The sequence below is a fragment of the Eptatretus burgeri genome, chromosome 12, assembly GCF_056783735.1.
Source record: "Eptatretus burgeri isolate ZD-2024b chromosome 12, Ebu_testis_v1, whole genome shotgun sequence".
In the NCBI taxonomy this organism is placed as follows: domain Eukaryota; kingdom Metazoa; phylum Chordata; class Myxini; order Myxiniformes; family Myxinidae; genus Eptatretus; species Eptatretus burgeri.
The window spans coordinates 55,071,888-55,094,223 of record NC_140972.1 but is presented as its reverse complement, the minus strand read 5'-3'; the positions used below and the strand labels follow the sequence as shown (position 1 = coordinate 55,094,223).

The window sequence follows — 22,336 nt, the reverse complement described above, 5'->3', positions numbered from 1 at the left end:
TATCAAATTTATTACCTGATTGAGCTGCCCTGGTTGACTGTATGTGCTGTTATTGTGAAGTGGAAACATCTATGAGCACCAACAGCTCAGCCGCGATGTGGTCAGCCACACAAGCTCACAGAATGGGAACGCCAAGTGTTGAAGTGCCTAGTATGGAAAATTGACTGTCATAGGTTGACCAAGTTCCAAACTGCCTCTGGAAGCAACATCAGCACAAACACTGTTCGTCAAGAGATTCAGGAAATGGGTTTCCATGGCCAAGCAGCTGCACACAAGCCTAAGATCACCATGCACAATGCTAAGCGTCGGCTGGAGTGGTGTAAACCTCACCGCCTTTGGACTGTGGAGCAGTGGAAATATGTTCTCTGGAGTTTTGAATCACGCTTCACCGTCTGGCAGTCCGATGGATGAATCTGGATTTGGTGGATGCCAGGAGAACACTACCTGCCCGAATGCACAGTGCCAACTGTAAATTTTGGTGTCAGAGGAATAATGATCTGCGGCTGTTTTTCATGGTTCGTGCTCGGCCCCTTCGTTCCATTGAAGGGAAATCTTAAGGGAAGGGACGATTCTTTGCTTCCAACTTTGTGGAAAGAGTTTTGGGAAGTTGTTTTCCTGTTTCAGCATGACATTGCTCCCGTGCACAAAGTGAGGTCAGTGCAGAAATGGTTTGTCGAGATTGGTGTGGAAGAAATTGTCTGGCCTGCACAGAGCCCTGACCTCAACCCCATCGAACACCTTTGGTATGAATTGGAACACTGACTGCAAGCTTGACGTTATCGCCAAACATGAGTGCCTGACCTCACGAATGCTCTTGTAGCTGAATGGAAGCAAATCCCCACAGCAATGTTCCAACATCTTGTGGAAAGCCTTCTCAGAAGAGTGGAGGCTGTTGTTGCAGCAAAGGGGGGGGGAGGGGGACCAAGTCCTTATTCATGCCCATGTTTGAATGAGATGTTGGATGAGCATGTGTCCACATACTTCCTGCCATATAGTGTATGTATATATATATATATATATATATATATATATATATATATATATATATATATATATATATATATATATATATACAGTATATATATATGTCTATATATATACACTATATATATATATATATATATATATATATATATATATATATATATATATATATATAAATAAATAAATATATATTCTTTCAAACAAACTAATTTTCTTTGAAATGTGACTCTACCGTTTATGTAATTTAATAGATTTGCTTTTTCGAAATCTGAAATTATATCCATTTTACTTATAACCTTCAATGAATACCATTGTTTCATTTGCTTCACCCCAGCATGGAAGTATTTTAATTTGCATACATACCATTATCAGTGGTCTAACATGGGTGTAAAAACAAATTACAATAAGGGTGTTTGTTTGGCTAAAAGGTGGTATTTGCAATGTAGAGTGTTTTGGTGGAAATTCTCTTTTTAAAATTGCACAAACTGTGAGTGATTGCTGTCAAATACTTAAAACTCCATGATTTTAAAAGTCAGTGTCATATTCGAACGATGCTAAGCAGTCATTGTGCCTTCATAACTGCACTTGTCCCACAATTATTGTGACAAAGTGAGCTTTGCAGTTCAGCCATCCGACTGTTTGCTGCGTATCTACTGCTGGTCTTATTACGTCACTTGGGGACATGTTTTGGCGAGAATAAGCGCGTATTTCTTTGTTTGGCCATTTTGAGGTGATCTAAAAGTACAATGATCAATTAATTTATCTCACTGTGTTCTTTTAAAGACTGATTTTTTGTATATTTTTAATATCTCTTAAACCATGACTTTTTTATTCTAAGAATTGTTAAGTTTGGTTATGGCAATACCATACATGATGAATTATATGAATGCACATAATGAATACCATACATGGCATACAATAATTTCCACAAACTATAAATTGAAATGTGGAATGAAATTTTTGGTATCGTCTTGGCAAAATGGAATATGTTTGTCAATCAGACTGTTCTTGCAGTGGGGAGCTTATCTTAAACAATACACGCAAAGGGTTCGTACCCATGTTGATTATTTTATTACCGTCTGCATATATGATGTTTTTATTTTAAAATACAGTATTTCACTAAATTATGAGTAATATACAGATAATTGGAGTGACAGTCTGGATGATGTGCCATACAGCTAGATTCTTACCAAGTATAAAAAGACACGCAAATATACACCAGGTTGCTTTGCTTCTTGATGTGTACAATATATTCATTTAAGTTAATTAAAAAAAACCAAAATTGCATATTTCGCAGATCATCGAGTCGGTTGTGTATCGAAGACGATTTGGAGAGGGAAACTGAATGCAGAGTCTCGAGGTGCTCAGAAATACAGCGGAAGGTCCCAGTGTGAAGTTGCGGCAAACACCGACACGGGGTTCCTCAAAAATGAATTGGTTAATAAATTCTGGGCTTTCTGCACTGCGTGAAGAGAATAAATTTGATTCAAACTATCATGTATTGGGAAATGTTGAGGTATGTCCAAGTACACGTAACGTATTTTATGTTGGGATTTGAAATCGTTCAACCATTTCACGTAATCCTTTAAAAATGAAAATCACAATTTCTTTCATTCTCCGAGTTGATCTGTCATGCAACGGAATTATTTATTGATCGTGCCTTGGAGGCCTCGATGTTGATTTGAAAAGCAATTGGTGAACCTTTTATCATGATATTGTGCATACAAGGACATACATCCTTTCCTTGCCATTTAAAATCCTTTGACCTCGTAGGTAAATGCGAGTCTTTCTGTTAGAAATGATTAATAACACTGGTCTGCGTCATTTTAGAGGTCGAGGTTTTCTCAACGGTTTTCATATGTTTTTTGCATGCTGAATTCAGAAATGTATCTAATTTCGCTCAATCAGGTCAAGCTATCTCAATTTTAAGCGAAAAAATAATCAAAATTTTAGTTTTTTTAATTTGCATTCTTTAAATTCAAAATCAGACTTACATTGACAGAAAATGTGCAAACTATATATAAAATGACGCACAAGTACCGTTAATGTGAAATTCAACATTAAAAAGACGAAGGAAAACAGCGACTGCTGGAGTGACTGAAGTTGGGTGTTGCCAGAAACATCGATTTATCTATATTTTTCTGAAATTGAAATGAAAGTAATTGAGAAGGCACTTTCTTCCACATTAAGTGTACTTGTGTGTCATTATATGTATAGTTTGTATATTTTCTGTCAATGTAAGTCTGATTTTGAATTTAAAAATTCAATTAAAAAAAACTAAAATTTTGATTCTTTTTTTCCTTAAAATTGAGATAGGAAAACTTGACCTGATTGAGCGAAATTAGATATATTTCTGAATTCAGCATGCAAAAAACATATGACAACCATTGAGAAAGCCTAGATCTCTGAAAAAAATATTTCAAATGCAGCCCGGTGTAATAAATCGGTTTGTTGTAAAATAATTCCGTCTATCGGATGAAATCGCATTCATCCATCTATCGATCGATCAGTATTATTTTCCCGGATTAATCACACGTTCCCTATTTGTTCAAACAAAAATACAGTGTATTACAAACACCTTATGTGTTGGATAATCTTTATGATTTAATGTGTTGCATAAGCCACACCGTATTGGCTTAACTGTTACTGTGGCTGGCTTAAGATCTTAGGGTCTTGAGTTTGAGCCCCTGTCTTTCCGTTAAATAACAAAAGGTGGGTTAACTCAGCCTGTCATCCTTCTGTGGTCAGTAAAATGAGTACCGGCTTACTGGTAACAGGGTCACTGCATCAGAAGCACAGCCATGCTTCCCAGCAACGATGTAACCAGGAGCCACAGGCTGCATACGAAATAGTAATGTATTGCATTTCGTGAATCATTCTAGCACTGTAAACTATAATTATGTGTTGTTAATTTAGCTTGATCTATACACATAAATGTTCAAAGTAAACATTATCAAGATTCATCACAAATATCAGAGGAAATCAAATTCTCAAAATTATTTATGTTTTGTTTTGTATTGATTTGTGAACTTTAAAAAACTCAGCAAAATATTGCATTTTCATTTACACAGGCATTTCGTGACTTCTGAATAAGAATCGCTCAAGGAAAATAAATCAATATTATTGTAATACACTCGTTTGTGCTTTGACTGTACCAAGTAAACTTGTTTGAGGAAAATATAATTTTGAAAGAACATCAAATACTGCTTGTCATTATAAATGGATGTAACAAAAAGAGATTTCGGAATTTTTAAAATATATGAAATTAAGGATTAGTTTTGCTGTGTAATTTAAATAATTTCACTTCTGGGTTAATTTTGATGTCACTTTGACAAGGAATGTTATTTTTGTTGATATAGTGCAGAGAAAAAGATGATGTAACAAGATTGAGAATTGCCTTGTAATACATATCTCCTTGCAATACATGAACCAGTCCCAATCAATGTTCGTTTATTTGGGCGGTGTCTAATGGCATGTTAGGTGCCGAAAATAATAATAAATAATAAATAATAAACTGATGTGCATACATGAAGCAAAAACATGCGTACAGCTTATGTGCATATATAATACCATATATAATACCATATATAATGGTTATATACCTTGTATCTTACAAATTGCTATGGGCCATAGACCTTTTTATATACAATGTTAATGCTCGTATAAGAGCTAAGATCCAGGCATAAGGCCTGCCGATCTGTGCTGCTTCTTCTAATGGCAGCGCATGATTTTATTGGGGTGGAGTCAGGTCAGCTGGACACTGACCCATGTATAATATGTGATATTTAATGTGTCTAAAAATGGCATAACTGAAAAATTGATGAAATGTCCTGTAACCCGAACTTGTTCTGTAACTTATCATAACAAAGCCATATATACCAAGTTTTAGTTGACAATATTGAAGGGTATGGGAAAAAGTCTGAAAAACCACTGGTGGGATGGACAGACAGATAGACAGACGGAGAGCAAACCTATAGTCCCCTCCCGTGAAACTGGGAGGGGACTAATGATGTTATTGTCTGTATACAGGTGCAAGGGTCTTTCCAATGGGGACAACGATTCATTGTCATTTACTTGGTGTGTGTGTGTGTGTGTGTGTGTGTGTGTGTGTGTGTGTGTGTGTGTGTGTGTGTTTTAGTATGAGGTGCTATAATTGGTGGATGGAGGCTATGTATTCACTCCTATTTGTTTGTTTGTTTGTGAGCAGGATATCTCAAAAGTCATGGATAGATTCTGGCGAACTTCGGTGGATATAGCTTGGATGTGTGACAAGAACGAATTGATTCGATGTTGGTAAAGATCCAGATCCAGATCCGGACACTATAATTTTTTAAGTGATTCTTCACAATTGAAAGAGAGGGCCAAAGACAATATATAGCATGATATTTCAAAAAGTTGTGGACAGATTATAACAAAACTTGATGGATGGTGACAATAACAAGCCGTTTAGATTTGGGTTAAGGTCTGGGTGCAGATCTGGCCTATCAGTGGGATATAAAATGAAATGTGTCACCACATTTCAAAGTTTGCCTCCAAAGCCAGCTGATGACTGGGCACCCCTCCATCATACAGAGCCATTCCTTGGCACACCAGAACTCCTATCCACCTTCAAGATTTTCATCCACAGCTTGATGGAGGCCTGCTCTCATCTCTGGGCTAGTTCCCCTGCTTCAAATCTTGCTCAGCTTGACCACGTGGAAACCGAGGCCATTAAGATTATTGGACTCCCTTGATGAAGCTGAGTCGAGGGACCGATCATTTTGCCATCGCAGATAGGGCGGTGGCCTCTTTGTCTTCTACCATCTCCTCTCTGGTCTTGTATCCTCCACTCCTTCCATGCTTTGCACCCCCTCACCAGTTTTCTGCAGGGGATACATGGTCCACTATCAACCCCCATCTGGTGAAACTCCCTAAATCCAGGATCACTGCTCCTCACCTCCACTCATTTGGTCCTTTTTATCCCGCCTGTGAACCTACTTTCACATCCTCTTCTATGTCATTCCTTCCTCCAGGTCTTCAAGCCAGCTGTTCATCACTATCTAAGATCATTCCCAATCCAAAACCATGATCTTTTCTACCTTCGTCAACTCTCCCCCCCCCCTTTTTCTCCCCCAATCCCTCCTCCTTCTAAATTTCCAGTTTTCTTTCCTGAGAGTTTCCTTCTGTATCCATCTTGCCCACCCCATGCATCCTCTCCTGTCCCTCATTCCTCCTCACTTCCAATGTTTGTCGACCTCACTCTGTCTTGGCCTTCGGCTCTGCTGTTGGTGTGTCCCCCCCCTCTCTTAACTGTTCCTTTTGTCCTGTTGCGTCCTGATCTGTTCAGTATACTAGAACTTGCTCTTCCACGAGCCTCAATTATGTATACAAAAAATAAAGTTAACTCTGGTTCTTAAATGTCATGTAGCCTAAATAGCTTTTTGTGGCTCTTTAATTCACAATAAATTTTAAATGAAACAAAAATCCTCTGCTACTGCGAGGCCGCACTAGGAGGTAATGGAACACAAGCTCCTCAAATGTCTGTCCACCAGGGGCCGCATGTCAGCTTGTCTGGTGAAAGCATCTCAGACTCGGTACAACATAACTCATTGTACAAATGTACATTGGACTCATGATGAATGAGAAAGTATGAAAAGTCTGACTGTACAAAATAGGTGCCATCAGGATGTCCAATCATTGGTCATCGTTTTCAAAAATAGACCTTTCTTCCTTGTATCTCTCCATTTTATTATTGTATTGGCCTTTCATTATTCCGTTCTGCATTATCCAGGTGACATACGCAGTATGATAGCATTGTATTTCTGCAGGTAAATGGTCATAATCATCTGTGTTCGGAAGGACCTTGAAATAATCATATGAAGTATATGGTTGTGGGACTCTGCACGAAGTTAGACAGTATTGTCAGCCAGAAATGAATGGAGATCTAATCACGGTTCGAAACGGTTCCAGAAAATTCCAGAGTAAAGGGATAGTGCAGAGGTAGTTCACTTTCCGTTAAGCTGTCTCTAGTCAGGATTCAATTCCCGAACTAACTATAAACTGCCAGATTAGTGCTTCACGGGTAGGGTGCTGCATCATAAGGCATGCCAGTCCCTTTCATGGACATTAAGCTGGGTGTTTCATCTGCCAGCATTAGTTTGAGGACGTAAAAGATCCCATGGTGTCTTTCAAAGAAGAGTAGACGAGTTATCACCATTATCGCCTGAATAAAAATTCCTGTCCTTCCAATGAAGTACACTAAACTGCAATGCACGGTATATATTGTCGCGTTGATGGGTCGGATGAATGTCTCCCGTCATGCCGAGTGGTCTTTTGACCCTTGCGAAAGACTGAAATGATGTTTGAATTTACAATGTGTTCATGTAACAGGAAACGATCCTCCAAGGATAGTTAATACAAATTTGCCGGTTGGTCTGGGAGTGTGTGAAGGCAAACGTGGGAAAATGTTTCTTGCAAATAATGTTAATTTTAAAAGAATACTAGGGATAAGGAAGGAGAAAACTATAAATAAACAGAAGAGATCTGGCAGCCAACAGACACACACAGGGAAGAAAGCAGAAGCACACAAACTTGTATACAAGAAAACTATATCCAAGCTATGTTGCCAAAATACCAGAATTAAGCATTGAAGGGGAACACAGGCAAGGACTTAAGGCAGGCACGAGCTGATCTCTGCTGCAAGACGATGGCATTGTGCAGGCCGGTGGTTGTGACAGATGGCAAGATGAAGGTGAGAGGGTGACCTTGAGGAAATGCATCTGCGGTCACTCGAACCATCCATCCAGATCACCCAAGAACAGATAGCTGATCTCTGATATCTTCCAGAGTTGCATTTCCATGAGCACGCACATGCAAAGACGTGGCTTTTAAGCCCCTAGGGACCACCTTTCCAGCACACAACTGGTCCATCCCATTGGCTGCCCGCTGCCTATGGGCAGCTCCATCTTTTAGGACATCCTGTCCTGTGGAGTGACCCCTTTCCAAAGTGTTCTGCCCTCCACCAGGACTCAACAACTCACTGCACCGCCGTGACCTGCAGTTCTCAGCCAAATGACCCATGTTTATGTACTTTTAAAGTGTGTAGCACTTTCCTCATGCCTTTGTGCCCAAGTCCTTCACTTGGCCTTGCCTGTACACGATGTTTTGCACAGTACGTCTTCCCCTATTCTGCTCAAAGATTACAATCATCGCCTCCTCAGTGCATATATGTCACCATACAACTTCCCTCTGTCAGATCTCTAATACATGTGTAAATCTAAGCAACTCAAGTGCACATCCTAGCTTTGGAATCTGCCCCCTCCCTTCCCCCCAATTCCACTTAACAATATTTAAACTATACTGGTATATAAATAGTACAATGTCTGGAATTTTAAAAAAGCATGCTTCAAAAAATATTACAACACCATTTGGATGTAAATTAACCTATAATAACTCAAATAATCTTTCAATACATATTATAAGCTATATATAATGGAGCAAGTGTTGGAATGTATGTATGTCCGCTCTTTACCATTGGTTGGACAGCTGGCCTGACTCCACCCACAATTGTAACCTGAAAAAACAAGAATCATACATCCGCCATTTTGGTAAGCCGAAGACCTCCTCACAAGTATCATTTTCACAATCACCATGCCCTCCCTATAAGTTTTCCATTCAGTGTACATTAAATAACCCAAACGACTGCTAAAAAGATCATCAAATATCGAAAGGTTGTTGCCGAAAGGCGTCATGGGCCTTGTGAAGGCAATAGTATGTATCGGTCTCAGGCTTCAGACTTTAGGCATCTGGTGTCAGCCTACGGCCCAGTGTAATTGAAATTATCCGAGCTATATAACCACGAGATATGAAATACGAATATACAAGCAAATACCACTTGTAGCTTTGCTGACGGGTATAATAAGGAGGGGGGGAGAGAGGGTTGAAGGAGAGAGAGAGAGAGAGAGAGAGAGAGAGAGAGAGAGAGAGAGAGAGAGAGAGAGAGAGAGAGAGAGAGAGAGAGAGGAGGAGGAGGAGGTAGGGAGTCTGAAGAAGGGTTGGCGAGCGAGGAAGGACCGTCCAGACACGTATGGAGATAACCACTGTCCAGAGACACAGAGAGAGGGAAAACAGAGAGAGGGAGAGAGGGGTAGAGATAGGAAGAGGGAGGTGGGGAGATGGAAGGGGAGGGGGGAGGAGAGAGAGAGAGAGAAGTGTGGGAGGAGGGTATTAGGGCACTGTATTCGAGAGTGTAGCGAGCATGGGACAAAAAGAGAGGGGTGGGTTAGGAGAGTTAGCAGAGAGACTATGTATGCTTTATGAACAACACACAAACATTAATACATGTACACACATATTGTTAGAAATTTGGGAATTCGATTGCACACAACATTCAGGTTCCTTTAGTCAGTTATGTCGATAAGTGCTTGTTCCCTAAATAGTTCACATTCCATTGTTTAATGGGCAGAAATCGATTAGTGCGCTGTGAATCCATTTAATAGTTAGGGAGCGATTATAACACAATGGAGACGCCCCTCCCCCTCTTCTGCGGAGGAAGAAGAGCCCTCCCGTCCCGTGATTCATGACGTCAACACCTCCCTCCCACCCGTGGTTGAGCGGGGGATGGAGCATGAGGGGATGAGTTGCGTGGGGGAGGGGGCGGAGAAGGATAAAGAGGAGATCCTTTCTTTATTCGGGGAGAGTAGTTGTTCAGCAGGCCGTCGGGTCCTGCTTGGCTCGAGAGAGCTTCGGCTGCGGCCTGGCTCGGGAGGAGGCTTTTTGAAGGCTTTCTGCTTTGGTGGTTCAGTGAGCTTCGGCTTCTCTGGCTTGGTTCGTCGAAGAAAGTCGGCTGTTTTTATTTGGAAGAGAGTTGAGCCAGTTGCTCGGCTCGAGCTGGGGTGGTGGTTCTTCTCCTTCTTCTTCTTGGTTCATGGAGCTCTTTGTTCTCCATTTGGTTCCCGGCTTGGTGCGACTCATCGGCCTCACCTTGGAGGTGGTTCCTCGGGGAAGCGGCGCATCGACGGGAAGGATCGGTGCCTCGTCTCACCAGCACATGTTGAGAAGCGCGGGAGGATTCGCTGGAGCTCGGGAAGGATCGCGGCTCACGGCGATTGGGTCCAGCTCGCTCTCGCTGGAGCCCGGGTCCGAACAACTTGAAGACCACACGAGGTGGAGAGGTTCGAGATAGGTCCTGGGTTTCAGCTCACCTGTCCTCCGAGCTGGAGCCCGTTATTAAAGGCCTCAGCCATCATTTATTGGGTGTGTGTGTGCATACGTGTGTCCGCGGGCCCGTCTAATAAGTAGAGAATTGTTAAGTTCTTTGTGTGCTGAAAATGTATGCATTGCATTTCGTATAGTCGGTATAGTTATTTTTCTTGCTCGCATCTTGTCCCTACCCCAATTCATTACGTGCTTGTACATTGCATTGCTTTTGTTTTCCTCGGCTGATTACGTGCATGCCTGCATACGTGCCATTGTAAATAAATGTGCTTGTTTGAACGTTGACCCGTTCGTTGCGTCCTCTTCCCTTAATTGAGCTGCCGTACTGCGTTCAGAATACAGTTGGTTTTTTCAATAGCCGATAATAGAATCGGGTCCAACGGGGCCTCGTGATAATACCCCGCTCGGTTATCCCAAAACGAAGCGAGCTGCTTAAGCAGCTCGTTTTCAAGTTAAGGTACAGTCTCTCAGTAGTCTGCCCACACAATTAATTAGGTGTATCGACAATTTGGCGATTGAACCTGTAGCGTGCGGGTAGAGTGTTGACTAGGCTGTGGTGCGCTCAAAACACACCCCTAGCAGGATTCCGGCGTTCGATCCTCGGAGGTGGTTTCTGCTTTGGTGGTTCAGTGAGCTTCGGCTTCTCTGGCTTGGTTTGTTGAAGAGAGTCGGCTGTTTTTGTTTGGAAGAGAGTTGAGCCGGTTGCTCGGCTCAGGCTGCGACTTGATTGTCCGTTCGGTGGGCGAGAACGGCCGCCCGCACGCCGGCGGGCGGAAATCTACAACAATACACACACACACACACACACACACACACACACACACACACACACACACACACACACACACACACAATATATATGTTAAAGCTTGGCCAATATCGGCAATTTTTCGGTAATCGGCTGATTGCAGTCAGTGTGATTGCCAACGACAGTACATGCTGTATACAACCCCAAAACCTTGAGTGGCTTCCACCCTTGTTTTGGGGGAATTTCAATAAACAAATATTAAACAGGACATTGCATGATAAATGTTTCAAGATGTGCATAAACATTATTCTTTATAAACAGCTGCCAATCATGTGATGGGTGGAAAACATTTGGCTCTGTATTAAATTTTGAAAACATGTAAATACGGCAAACAGCTCGGAAATCGGGTGTTATCAAATCGATTTTGCTTTGAAACTTACAAAGAGAAACCATATAACCTTTCTAAAGCATGCCCGGTTCAAATAAAATAACCAATTGCTTAAGAAACAGTCACAAGGACAAAGGAAAACGTGAACGTTCATATGCTGCTGAGGTTAAAAGTTAAAACCTCCACCAGCCATCATCATCATAAGATACGGGATGAAACTTTGCCACCACGGCACCCAGAATCAAGCATGCATGCATGCGCACACACCCGTGGAGAATACCTTTACAGATCTAAATCTATGCATATGTACCTCGACCTTGTAGCAACTGCCGATTGTACATCCTGATTGGGACACAAACTACTGCGATCGACTCTCATCATGTAGGGTGCTTGGCAAGTGGCTTAAGCACTCAAGCAAGAACTACAACAAAATGGTTAATAAGGAACTGCTAGCTTGGCAAGCAATAGCAAGCAGAGTAGATGATAAACGGGGCTTCTGGGACACCCATTCAAATGAATGAGGGAAAAGGGAAAAACTTTCTGACTCAAGCCCTAAAAGCCCAAAATAGGAGACTGATTTTCTCCCCACCTATCCCCTTCCCTCCCATACAAGCAAATGTAAAATTGAGACTGATTTTCTCCCCACCTATCCCCTTCCTTACCATACAAGCAAATGTAAAATTGAGACTATGAAAGATTGAGACTTACTGATTAAAGCACTTCTTCCCCCCAACATAATCACAGTCCTTTTATATTTTCATTCCACTCAAAGAGCGAACCAACAAATATTTGCCCATGTTCTACTTTCGGAAAAACTTGATTTTCTTAGAACATTCATTTCCATCGAGTATATTCACTTTATCTCTTCAAGCACTAAAGAAAGGGAAGTTCACCATCCCTCCTTCCGTTCTATAAAATGGGGAAGTGCCTTTAAGAGCACAGTCGTGCTGTGAAAATGATGAAGTATTATGTGCCTATGTCTCTCATGGTAAATATCTTAAATCATCAGAACACTAAAAGAACAAAGTTTAGCTAAAAGCAAGCAAAAACGGCTTTTAAACGTAAGTTTTCTCAAAATAATTCAAAGCAAGCTGTTTCATTTTCGTGTTAAAATGAGTCAGTCTGGAGTCAGCCAAACTGCCTCGCCCGAACCAAGCCCAAAAAAATTCCGAAGTCATTTCCTTTGTGGAACACACCCTAAAAAACCCATTGTTGTGTAATCTCCCATGATGCCATCAACAGGAGGCTATTTATTGCTTCGTATGCTCGGGCTTCGTATTAATTGCTCGGGCTTCGTATGTTTTGTTTCGAGAATGGATTGTGCAGATAATTCCTCCGACCTTGCGGATCAATCGTTTTCACAAGATGACAGGTGAGATCCTTAACCCAATTCAATTTTTGTTGTTTTATACAGAATGAAATCACTGTGCAACTAATAATTATTGTGTCTTTTTCAAACAGGTTTTCCCCAATAAGAACATCATTGATAACTGATCTAGAACAGGAGGCCTTTGAATTACACGATGAGTGGCTAAAAATGAATGACTTCCTTGAAGACATTCGATCGTTCAGAAGAGAATTTAATGACATTTTTCTTGGCTGGAAAAAAAATCTCTCTCGTCCTCTAACCTTGAATGAGTCGAGTCAAAGGTGAGAAATTATTCCTCTGTCTCTTTGTGTGTCTTTATGTCTTTGTCTCTCTCCCTCTGTCTTTATCTCTGCGTGTGTGTGTACATATATATATATATATATATATATATATATATATATATATATATATATATATATGTGTGTGTGTGTGTGTGTCTCTGTCTCTGTCTCTGTCTTTGACTCATTATTTTTTTTTCAGTTTAAACACCTGTCTGGATGAACCAAACACACAACTTAATCTTCTGGAGGAATCTGACATGACACTCTCTTTTGGAGGTAAATGTTATATTTATTATTTTCTTACTATCATAATATAATCATCTTTATATACCCTAATTGTTCTTCACTCTTTGTTTTGAACAGAATATGTTGATCGACTTTCAAAACCAAAACAAACCATCAGACTGCTGCGAAATAAGATTTTGTTCAATGTTATTACTTTTGTTTAATTATAAATGCTTTCCTTATAATTATCTGATTTTGAATAACAAGAAAAGAATAAAGGGGGCGGTAGGTGTGCTCCCCCAACGACCCACCACCCCCCTCATCCCTCTCCCCTCCCCTCCCCGTGTGTGTGTGTGTGTGGGGGGAAGGTTGTGATCATTTCCATAATCAATATCGTTCCTCATGCACACTTCATCAACCCCATTGATAGGTTTGCTCCACGGTTTAGGATTGTCAGCCTCATCTAATATTTTATTCAAGTTTGTTCCTAGACCAAGGAAAGAATACTCTGGTGGATGTAATCCCCTGGTATTCCAGTTGTTGTAAATTTACTTCCTGATAAAAACTTTTGTATATCTTCCCCTTGTTTGTGTTTGGTGAATTCACTCTTGTATGAGCCACACACCAAACATCTAACTTTAGTATAACCCTATTATTTTTACTTTTAACATACGAGATATTTTTTACTCTTGGTTTTCTTTTTATATTTGAGACAATAACTCATTTATTTTTGTAAAAATTCCAACAGAGTGCGAATCCTTTTTCGTTTCCAACATGCACATTTGAATCTTAATTTTTAAAACATAAAGAATCATTAGAAATGTCTTCACTCTCTCCTCCATTTATTTAAGCAAAAAAAAGTAAAACTTTAATTAAAGTCAATCACACCAACATCATCAATAATATAATCTTTTCCTTCTTTCTCTTCTTTCTCTCCTCTTTCTCATTTAAATCTTCTTCCTGAAACTGATGTTAATAGTCTTGATGCATATATTTCTAATAGACTTGCCAATTCTTTGTTTTCCTCCTCGGTGCATTGAGATTTATTTATTTTCTGTAATACCTTTGATCTTTTTATAATCTCACTGGTTTCCATATTTTTATATTTATTTATTCTCTCTCTTTCCTCCCTCTCCCTCTCTCCGCGCTTGCTAAATGGACGGATCAGAAGTGGGCGTGTAGCATTCCTGATCCGAATTCTCCCTCGGAAAGGCCGCTATTTGCACTCGCGGCTCGGTGCGTATCGCTGAACGAGCCCAAGACAGCCCGACGCTCAGTGTTCACAGGTGGTGCGGGAATGGCAGTAGAAGGAGAGAGGTGAGGGTGGTGGAGGGTTTATCGGTGGTGGTTTGATGGTTATGGTGCCGTTTGGGAATGGCATGATGCGATGATGTGGGAGCGAGTTGTGAAAGTAAAGGTCGTGGCTGTTGGCGTTGTTGTTGTCTGAGGGTTGGAGCGTGGTTGTAGTTGGTGACGATGGCTGGCATGGTGGTTGTTGTGTGATGGTTGTTGAGACGTGGTTGGTTCAAAATAAAGATAGAACAGAAAAACTACTATCTCAAAGCATCGCAGCCCGAATGAATCACATAAATTCCCTCTTGACAACGGATTTGGGGCTAACTACACATGTACTTAGAGATATCTCACCTACGGGCCCTTCATGGTGTAATGCGAATTTCCACAGCCGTAACAGTATGTTTAGACACGTTTGTTAATTCATCTCTCATACAAATAACCACATTATGAATTTTTAATTTCTTACAATATTCTTACAGTATTCTTTCCAAATTCTTTAAAGCACTCATTAATGCTCATTTATTTATGAGAAAGATGTAATCCATTACCCCCTTTTCATTAATTTTACACCTGCTTGTGCGCTAGAAGAAAGCATATCTCCAACTAATCAGGCTTTATCAGGCAGACTTTCAAGTTTTTCAGCAAATCTACAATTACACCACTTCCACTAATTTGTTTCTCCAACTCTTTGTTATGTCTTTCCAATTCTTTTTGAGCCCGGAGTTGAGCCTTCCTTTCGTTGGCAGTTTTCACCGCTGTTGAAATACCACCCGTCAATGCTCCAGCCACACTTAAAGCAGCAAATAAAGGAATTAGAAATCGGAGAAATCCTCCACTCGTCTCTCTTTTTGAATATTTCTTCAACATTGGTTTTAACATTTTAATTTCAAGTGAGGCAGTTTTGTTCAAGATTTTCACCTGTTCTCTTGTGAGCAAAAGATCAATTCTTACTGCTCCTTTTCTCTGAATTGTGTTAACGTTAATCATACAAGGCTTTTGATTTTGAATACAAGATGATAGTTTATTGATTTGATTAACATATACCCCAGTTGGCACTTTACTACTCATTTATATATGAAAAAAATTACGTGAGACTAATCATAACACCATTATCTGTATTAATCTGTAATTATGTTTCTTCCAAAAGCAAACAATATGAATCAACTTCTTCACTCTCTTCTCTTTCAATGTATAAGGAAGTATCCACTCGATTAGACTTTATAGTTTCCTTTTGAGCACTCAGGTCAATCGCATAGATTGTATAAAGACTTTTAAATGCTGTCATATCCAAAATGGGTTCTTTATTTCCATTGCTTTCACATACCTTTTGGTAAGACTTGTATGCTTCAGCATAATCATTTTTTCCCGAATTAATTTCCAATCTATCTTGTGGATAAAATGTTCCATCTGGAGAAACGCGAAGTTGTTTCACCTTCGCATTATCACTCAACACATTATTCTTATCAGTGGCTGTGTCACCATCTAGTTTTTTTTTTAAATGAGCCACAGATATCGCGGCTTTCATTCCAGAACACACAAATTCCACGTGAAAGTAGTTTGGTTCAGTTTAACGCGTTGGCATCTTCTTTTAAGGTATGATACATTGAGTGGTTTCTCTGAGTTAAGTCTTCTCTTCAACATCTCTTCTGTTTTAAGATTAGGAGTATATTCACTAATATACCAACTAATTTCATCAATTTGAAATTGATTCTGTTCAGCAAAAGCATTTGCCACACCTAAAAGCAATCTATTTTCATTATCATTCCTTTGCAGTTGAAATCTAATTTTAAGACCATACAGAACTTTATCATGATCACAAAAACCAAATATACCTTTAAGAGGAACTGCCACAGTAAAACTATTTACTGCTTTTGTATCATCATTATACATTCCTTTCCTTTGACTATACCCAGGGTCTGTGTTTGTTCCCGTTGCCATATCAGGAATAAAACGTTCGACAGCCCCTTTTCCCATTTTATCACTAAATGAATATAGTGTAAATTTCATCATTTCAGATGTAGCAGAGACATAATCAACATCTTCAACTTCTTGTGTTCCAATGTACAAACGAACACTATCAAACATTTTCCAGAAGAAATCATTTACGAGTGTAGCGTTTGAGGTATTCACAGCCTGAGTGAATGTAAATTTACCAACAAGAAACTTTCGGCGAGATTCAAATAAGTTTGTTGATTATTTATTTCAAAACTTTTTGTTCCATTTGTATTCCAGTCTGTTCCAGTTATGGCATTTACCTTCAAGTTGTCTTCTTTTTCGTAGAGTTTGAGATAACAATGGTATCATCCAAATCATAGATACTATCAATTGCTTCCATACTTGTATTTATTTTGGAAAAAAGATGTTAACACTTTTGAAACCCTGACCCAAGTATTTGAATTATTTTCTGTCGTTCTTGGGGAGACAACTGAGTTTTGCCTTTCTTTATTTCTTTTATTGCTTGCAATTTATAAGATTCCTTTTGGGCATCTTTTATACTCTTTATAACACCATCTATATTTCCCACAGCAGAGGCAGTTGAACCAATTAGGTCTTCATGTTTAAGAATAGTTGAACCTATACCCATTAGAGTATCAATTATCCCATCTCCTTTTTTTCTAAATTGATGTCCGACACCCCTTTGTCTCTTCGGTTTGTAGTATCCTCTCCCAAGATACATACCTTCACCCTTGTAGTATAGGGAAAGGAACATCTCATCCCCTGTAATTATTTTATATTTTCCCAACTCATGTTTCCTCACAATAACCATCGTATTTATTTATTGGAAAACTTCACATAGGTGAATTCTGATGGATATAATTTCTCCAGTAAAATAAATCATGCAATTATCTTGGACGGTTCTCCTAAACTTTACTCTGTTTATGGTTTTTCCTGACACAGGTAGATAAACCAGATTTTTGGGTTCCATATTGAATTTACAACCAATTGGGGTTGAGTATGCGCTGAATGAAAATATTGTATTTGTTCTTATTCCATCATTATAAGCACCATCAATCAAATCACAGTGAATTAATACAGAATTTATGCCTGAGGATACTTGAACGACATTATCACTGTAAAACGTCCCATTAGTTTCAATCTTTTTTGAGGAGAAACCCAATAACTCTCTAAATGAATTATCAATTGTGAAATCAACCTTGTAGTTATTTTTAAGTTTAATCGTTGATTTTGAAGTATGTTTTTGAATATCTATAACAATATTCTTTGGTTCATCCCCCTGTTCTTTCATAAGGCGAGCAATTTTGGAAGATATTTGAGAAATCTCATATGCTCCAGGTGAAACTGTTATTGTTTTGTATCTACTTCCCGGATTATAACTAAACTTGTCATTTTTCTCGGTAATATTAAACAAGGTCTTATAAGTTTCCATGGACAATAAAGACGCCTCATATTCTTTTGTTGCGTCAAGTTGTAGTGGGTATGGGAATGAAGATGTGTGGTTGCTTGTTGTGAAATTATAACTTAGGATTGTGCTTCTCATCTTATTTAATATGGGATAAAAAGTCTTCGTATTGACATTTATTAATTATTTTCATGTTTACCAACTGGTCCAAAATGGCTGATGCTTCATTGAAACAATTGTTATTTCCAGCCTTCTTACTACCTAACAGCAATAACAGTCGATTAACTAATTGTGATGGGTCATTTGGAAGAAAACTAACACCAGAACCAAGCTTCCTTAAAGCCTGAATAATGTGTTTCTCCTTCTCATTCTTCCTACTTTTACCAGATACACTAATATAACCCTATAATTAAGAGATTCCAGCAGATCAATATATACTCTGTCATCCTTATATTTCATATCCAATGGTTTATCAAAATACTTTGATTCATCCCTCACAGTTGAACCTTGTTTTCCATCTTTTGTTAGAAGAAACATTAATCTCGGAGTTAGTTTAACAGGAGGTTGAGCAGAACTCAAGAACCTTAATTCATCATTAAATATCAATCCCTTTTGTTGAACAAGATGAAATATTGCTGGTTGTTCTGTTGGAATGAGTTCTGCTTTGGTTTTTGAATCCGCTGAATATTCATCGTTTTGAACAGCCTTCACAATATAATCAGGGGGTTGATTAATCTCTTCCAGTTGTTGAAATAATTCATCATCATATTCTAATTCTCCTACATGCTCTAATTCTTCCTCTGTCATTTGACTGAAATCTTTTAACATTTGTAGTTTTTTAGGAGTATATTTTTTGTGGGAACTGTGGAAGCAGCTGTAATTTTTTTCTTGGGAAGTTTTTTAACCCTCAACGGCATACCTGGGGTCAATTTGACCCAACATGCAGGTTTTTTGTGTGTAAAAAAATAATATAAGCCGATATCAGCCCATGGTCTCTGTTTATCCTCACCCCATATATGTATGTTATTGCTGTAAAATTTAGCGAATATAGAGTAATAGATATGGGAGATATTTGCAGGAGAAAATAGTGGGGTCTATATGACCCACGCTGGGAGAACTCCCAAAAAACATTTACATTCATAACTATGAACACTTTATCCCGTTTTCTTTTCTGGAATTGTTATTATTTCTCAAAGAACAATAAAGGTGTTTCCCAATTGTTTTCATACTGTTATAATCTGTATCATTCTGTGACAAAAAGGGGATTGGAATGGTTCTGGGAATTGCTCATTCCTGGAAATGGGATATTCCAGAAATCGAAACTGCAGTTCATAACACTAGTGTATTTGCATTTTCCTTCAAACCATGGCCAACCAACGGAGAGCACGGTATTCTGTTGCTGATGTTCTTAGACAAATATTAGAAGATGAAAGTGACAGTGAGTCTTTATCTGATCCAAGCGATGATGATTCCTACATCCCAGATCAGGCTGCAGTCCGTGATACATCAGATGAAGATCAGGTTTCTGACGTTGATGAACAGCCAGATGAAATATCTGCTGATTCCGGACATTCTTACAATCAGTCTGATAATGAGAATGCTCAGCAAGGCCAGGCCATAGCAGAAAGGCCACGTGGTCGAGGTCGTAAATACCTCAAGCAGTTGGCATACGGCCTCACCAACGACTGGATTGACTTGACACTCAGAATGTTCATGTTCTCCAGCTGGCTGTAGTGATCGCATTACATCAACTTGGAAAGGTTGCTGCAGCAATCCAGAGACCACGCCAGGCTAGAAGTCCTGCCAGGAAACGATGCCAATTATGCAGAAAGCCACAGGACTATAAAACCTCAACTGTCTGCTCAAATTGCAACAAATATGTTTGTGGTACTCATTTAACCACTGTTACTACTTGTACAAATTGCGAAGCGTAACTAGAACAATGAACCTCATAAATTGAGACACTACAATGAAAAATGACTCGTATTTCTTTCATTATTATGGAAACTGCCATATTTTAATTTTGTATGTTATGCTGTTGCTGCTTTCTGTGTAAAAAGTTAATTAGTAAAATGTGTCGCCATTCGCACATTAATTTCTGATTGTTTTTGTTCCGGATATCACTAGATATTGAATACATTTCATATGTATCATCAACTTCACAATGTTTTACACTGTTTTGTACAAACAAGGTATGATATATTTGACAATTATTGCAACATTTGGCTTGTGTATCGACCAAGTCAATGACCATTTTGAATGGGGTCAAATTGACCCCAGGTGTGCCAATGTGTGAGTGTTGGTATGCGTGCCGTTGAGGGTTAAAGTTGTTAAAAAATTTTCTCTTGTTTTCTTTCAAATGCTTCTTCACCCGTTAGTTTCTGCCTGTGTTTCTTCTTTATGTCTTCCTGTTGTTTTACAACTTTTGAAACCAACTCTTGATGCTCCTTAAATATTCTTGCTCTTTCTTTCGCATCCATTTATTTATTGTAAAATATCATTTAATGAATTGTAAAGTTCAACAGGGAAATTTTCCTTTTCTTCATCATTAACGTAGATGTGTTCAAATAAATCCTTTTATTTTCTTTAAATATTTAATCAAATTCTTTATTAACATTAATGAGTTGTAATTTCTTCTTCACTCATACATGTATCTCTGCTTTTCATACATTTGCGTTGAGTTTCTTCATCAACATCAAAACCGAATGATAAAATCTTAACCCCATTACCACTCAGATGTTTAATAATTGGTCTCATTCCTTCTGCATTAGTTTCTAATATCCCAAGACCCCAAGATTTTAGTTGATTTAACTCACTCTTACAATGTGAATATTTTGTTGTACCAAGAGAAACCTCCTCAAATATTTGACCTTCATTCCTCAATCGCACATGTTCCTCTTCTGAAATATAGTAATAATCTTCACCTTCTACTTCTCCAGGTCTTATTGCTCTGGTTGTTGTTGATACAATACGAACTACATGGTGCTTTTTAAGCAAATTTACAATATCCTCATTTGTATTATTCAAGAACCTTAGTTTATGATAATTTTTTCGAAAAGCAGATTTATCCACAAGATTTATAATAATAGTTGCCATTTATATATGTAATTGTTTATAAAATAAAAAATATATCCCTTAATATCTCATCTTGTTTCACAACAATATATTGATATTTTTCAGTCGTGTGCTTCATATAATTGCCAAATTCCTTTTTACTACATAATGTAGAACAATTGTCTCTCCAAAAATTGTTTATATCTATTGAACTTAACTTGAATAAAATAAAAGTATTAGCAATGTTTCTTATTGAGTGACGAGGGAGTTGAAAGTATGATTGTTTTTGAAAGGCTGAAGGTTGAAAGGTTTTTCTTTTTTGATACTTTTTCTTGTTTCATTGCTTTTTCTAATTTTTAATATATTGCCAGAAGGACAGGAGAAACTTTTGTTTGAGCTACTTTAATTGATGTTCTTCCAGATATACTAAAAGCCCTTCCACTGAAAGAAATTGAAAAACTCATTATTCACCATAATTGTTTTAATCCAATAGTTGTTATATTTATCTTTATTCAATTTTACATCCTCGACATATTTTCAGTATCTTTTACAAATGAAGAGATTGATTGAAAGTTGTCTTTTGTGTCTTGATACATTGTATTTATTGAGTGAAAAAAGTTGGAGGATAAAATAGTTTTAAGCACAGATTCACCTATAAATGAAACGGAATTTTCATCAAGAAAATTTTATTTTAAGCAAAGTTTTGTTGTATAAATATCGTGAATTCAACGTACTGCGATGTTTGTAATTATTAATATAAACGTTATAAAAAAACACCTTCAAAGCAACAAACACATTCAATCTTTTCAGACAAATATCTCCACTTGACCAAGAAACAAAACATTGTGATAGGTGTGATAATGATATTCTTTTAAAAATATTATAATAAACACCTTCAATCACGCAAACACAAGAACAATGAAGAACGGGAAAGTGCCACTAAATTCTCCATTGAAAACACTGATGGGGCATTTAAAGGACATGTAAAAATAAGATTGTTTCGCTTTCAAGACCCTGGACCATCTTCGATCATTGAAGCTGTTGATATGGTTAAACAAAGTATTGAAACTATAATTAAAAACACATTAAGTGAAATGAAAACTTTTAAGTTTTATATGGGAGTAAAATTGAATATGGTAAGAGAAGGTGATGAAACTACTCCCAAAATGAGGACAAACCTTCACTTTATCTCGTCATTTCAAGATTTTGTAAGATGTGATGTTTACGATTAACTCCAGAGACAGGAACAAGATGTTGATAACACTGTAGTAGGTCGTGGATTTGCTATTACAAAAATAATCTTTTTATATATACACATCTTAAAATCAGATCCTCTTCAAGCTTCTTCTTATATTGATTTATCAAAAGAGATAAAACTTAAGAAAGCGGTTGTTAATATTCAAAACAAAGATAATAAATGTTTTCTATTGTCTGT

General features: G+C 38.3%; 1 protein-coding gene across 1 annotated transcript in view; it reads right to left on the bottom strand.

The window, feature by feature from the left end:
• Positions 1 to 22,336, bottom strand: part of LOC147015662 (synaptic vesicular amine transporter-like) — a 226,965-nt gene that overhangs the window by 135,951 nt on the left and 68,678 nt on the right. The window contains exon 2 of the mRNA XM_085848017.1: positions 8,495 to 8,536. The gene's annotated coding sequence lies outside the window, so the exon portion shown is untranslated. The remainder of the gene's footprint in view (positions 1 to 8,494; positions 8,537 to 22,336) is intronic.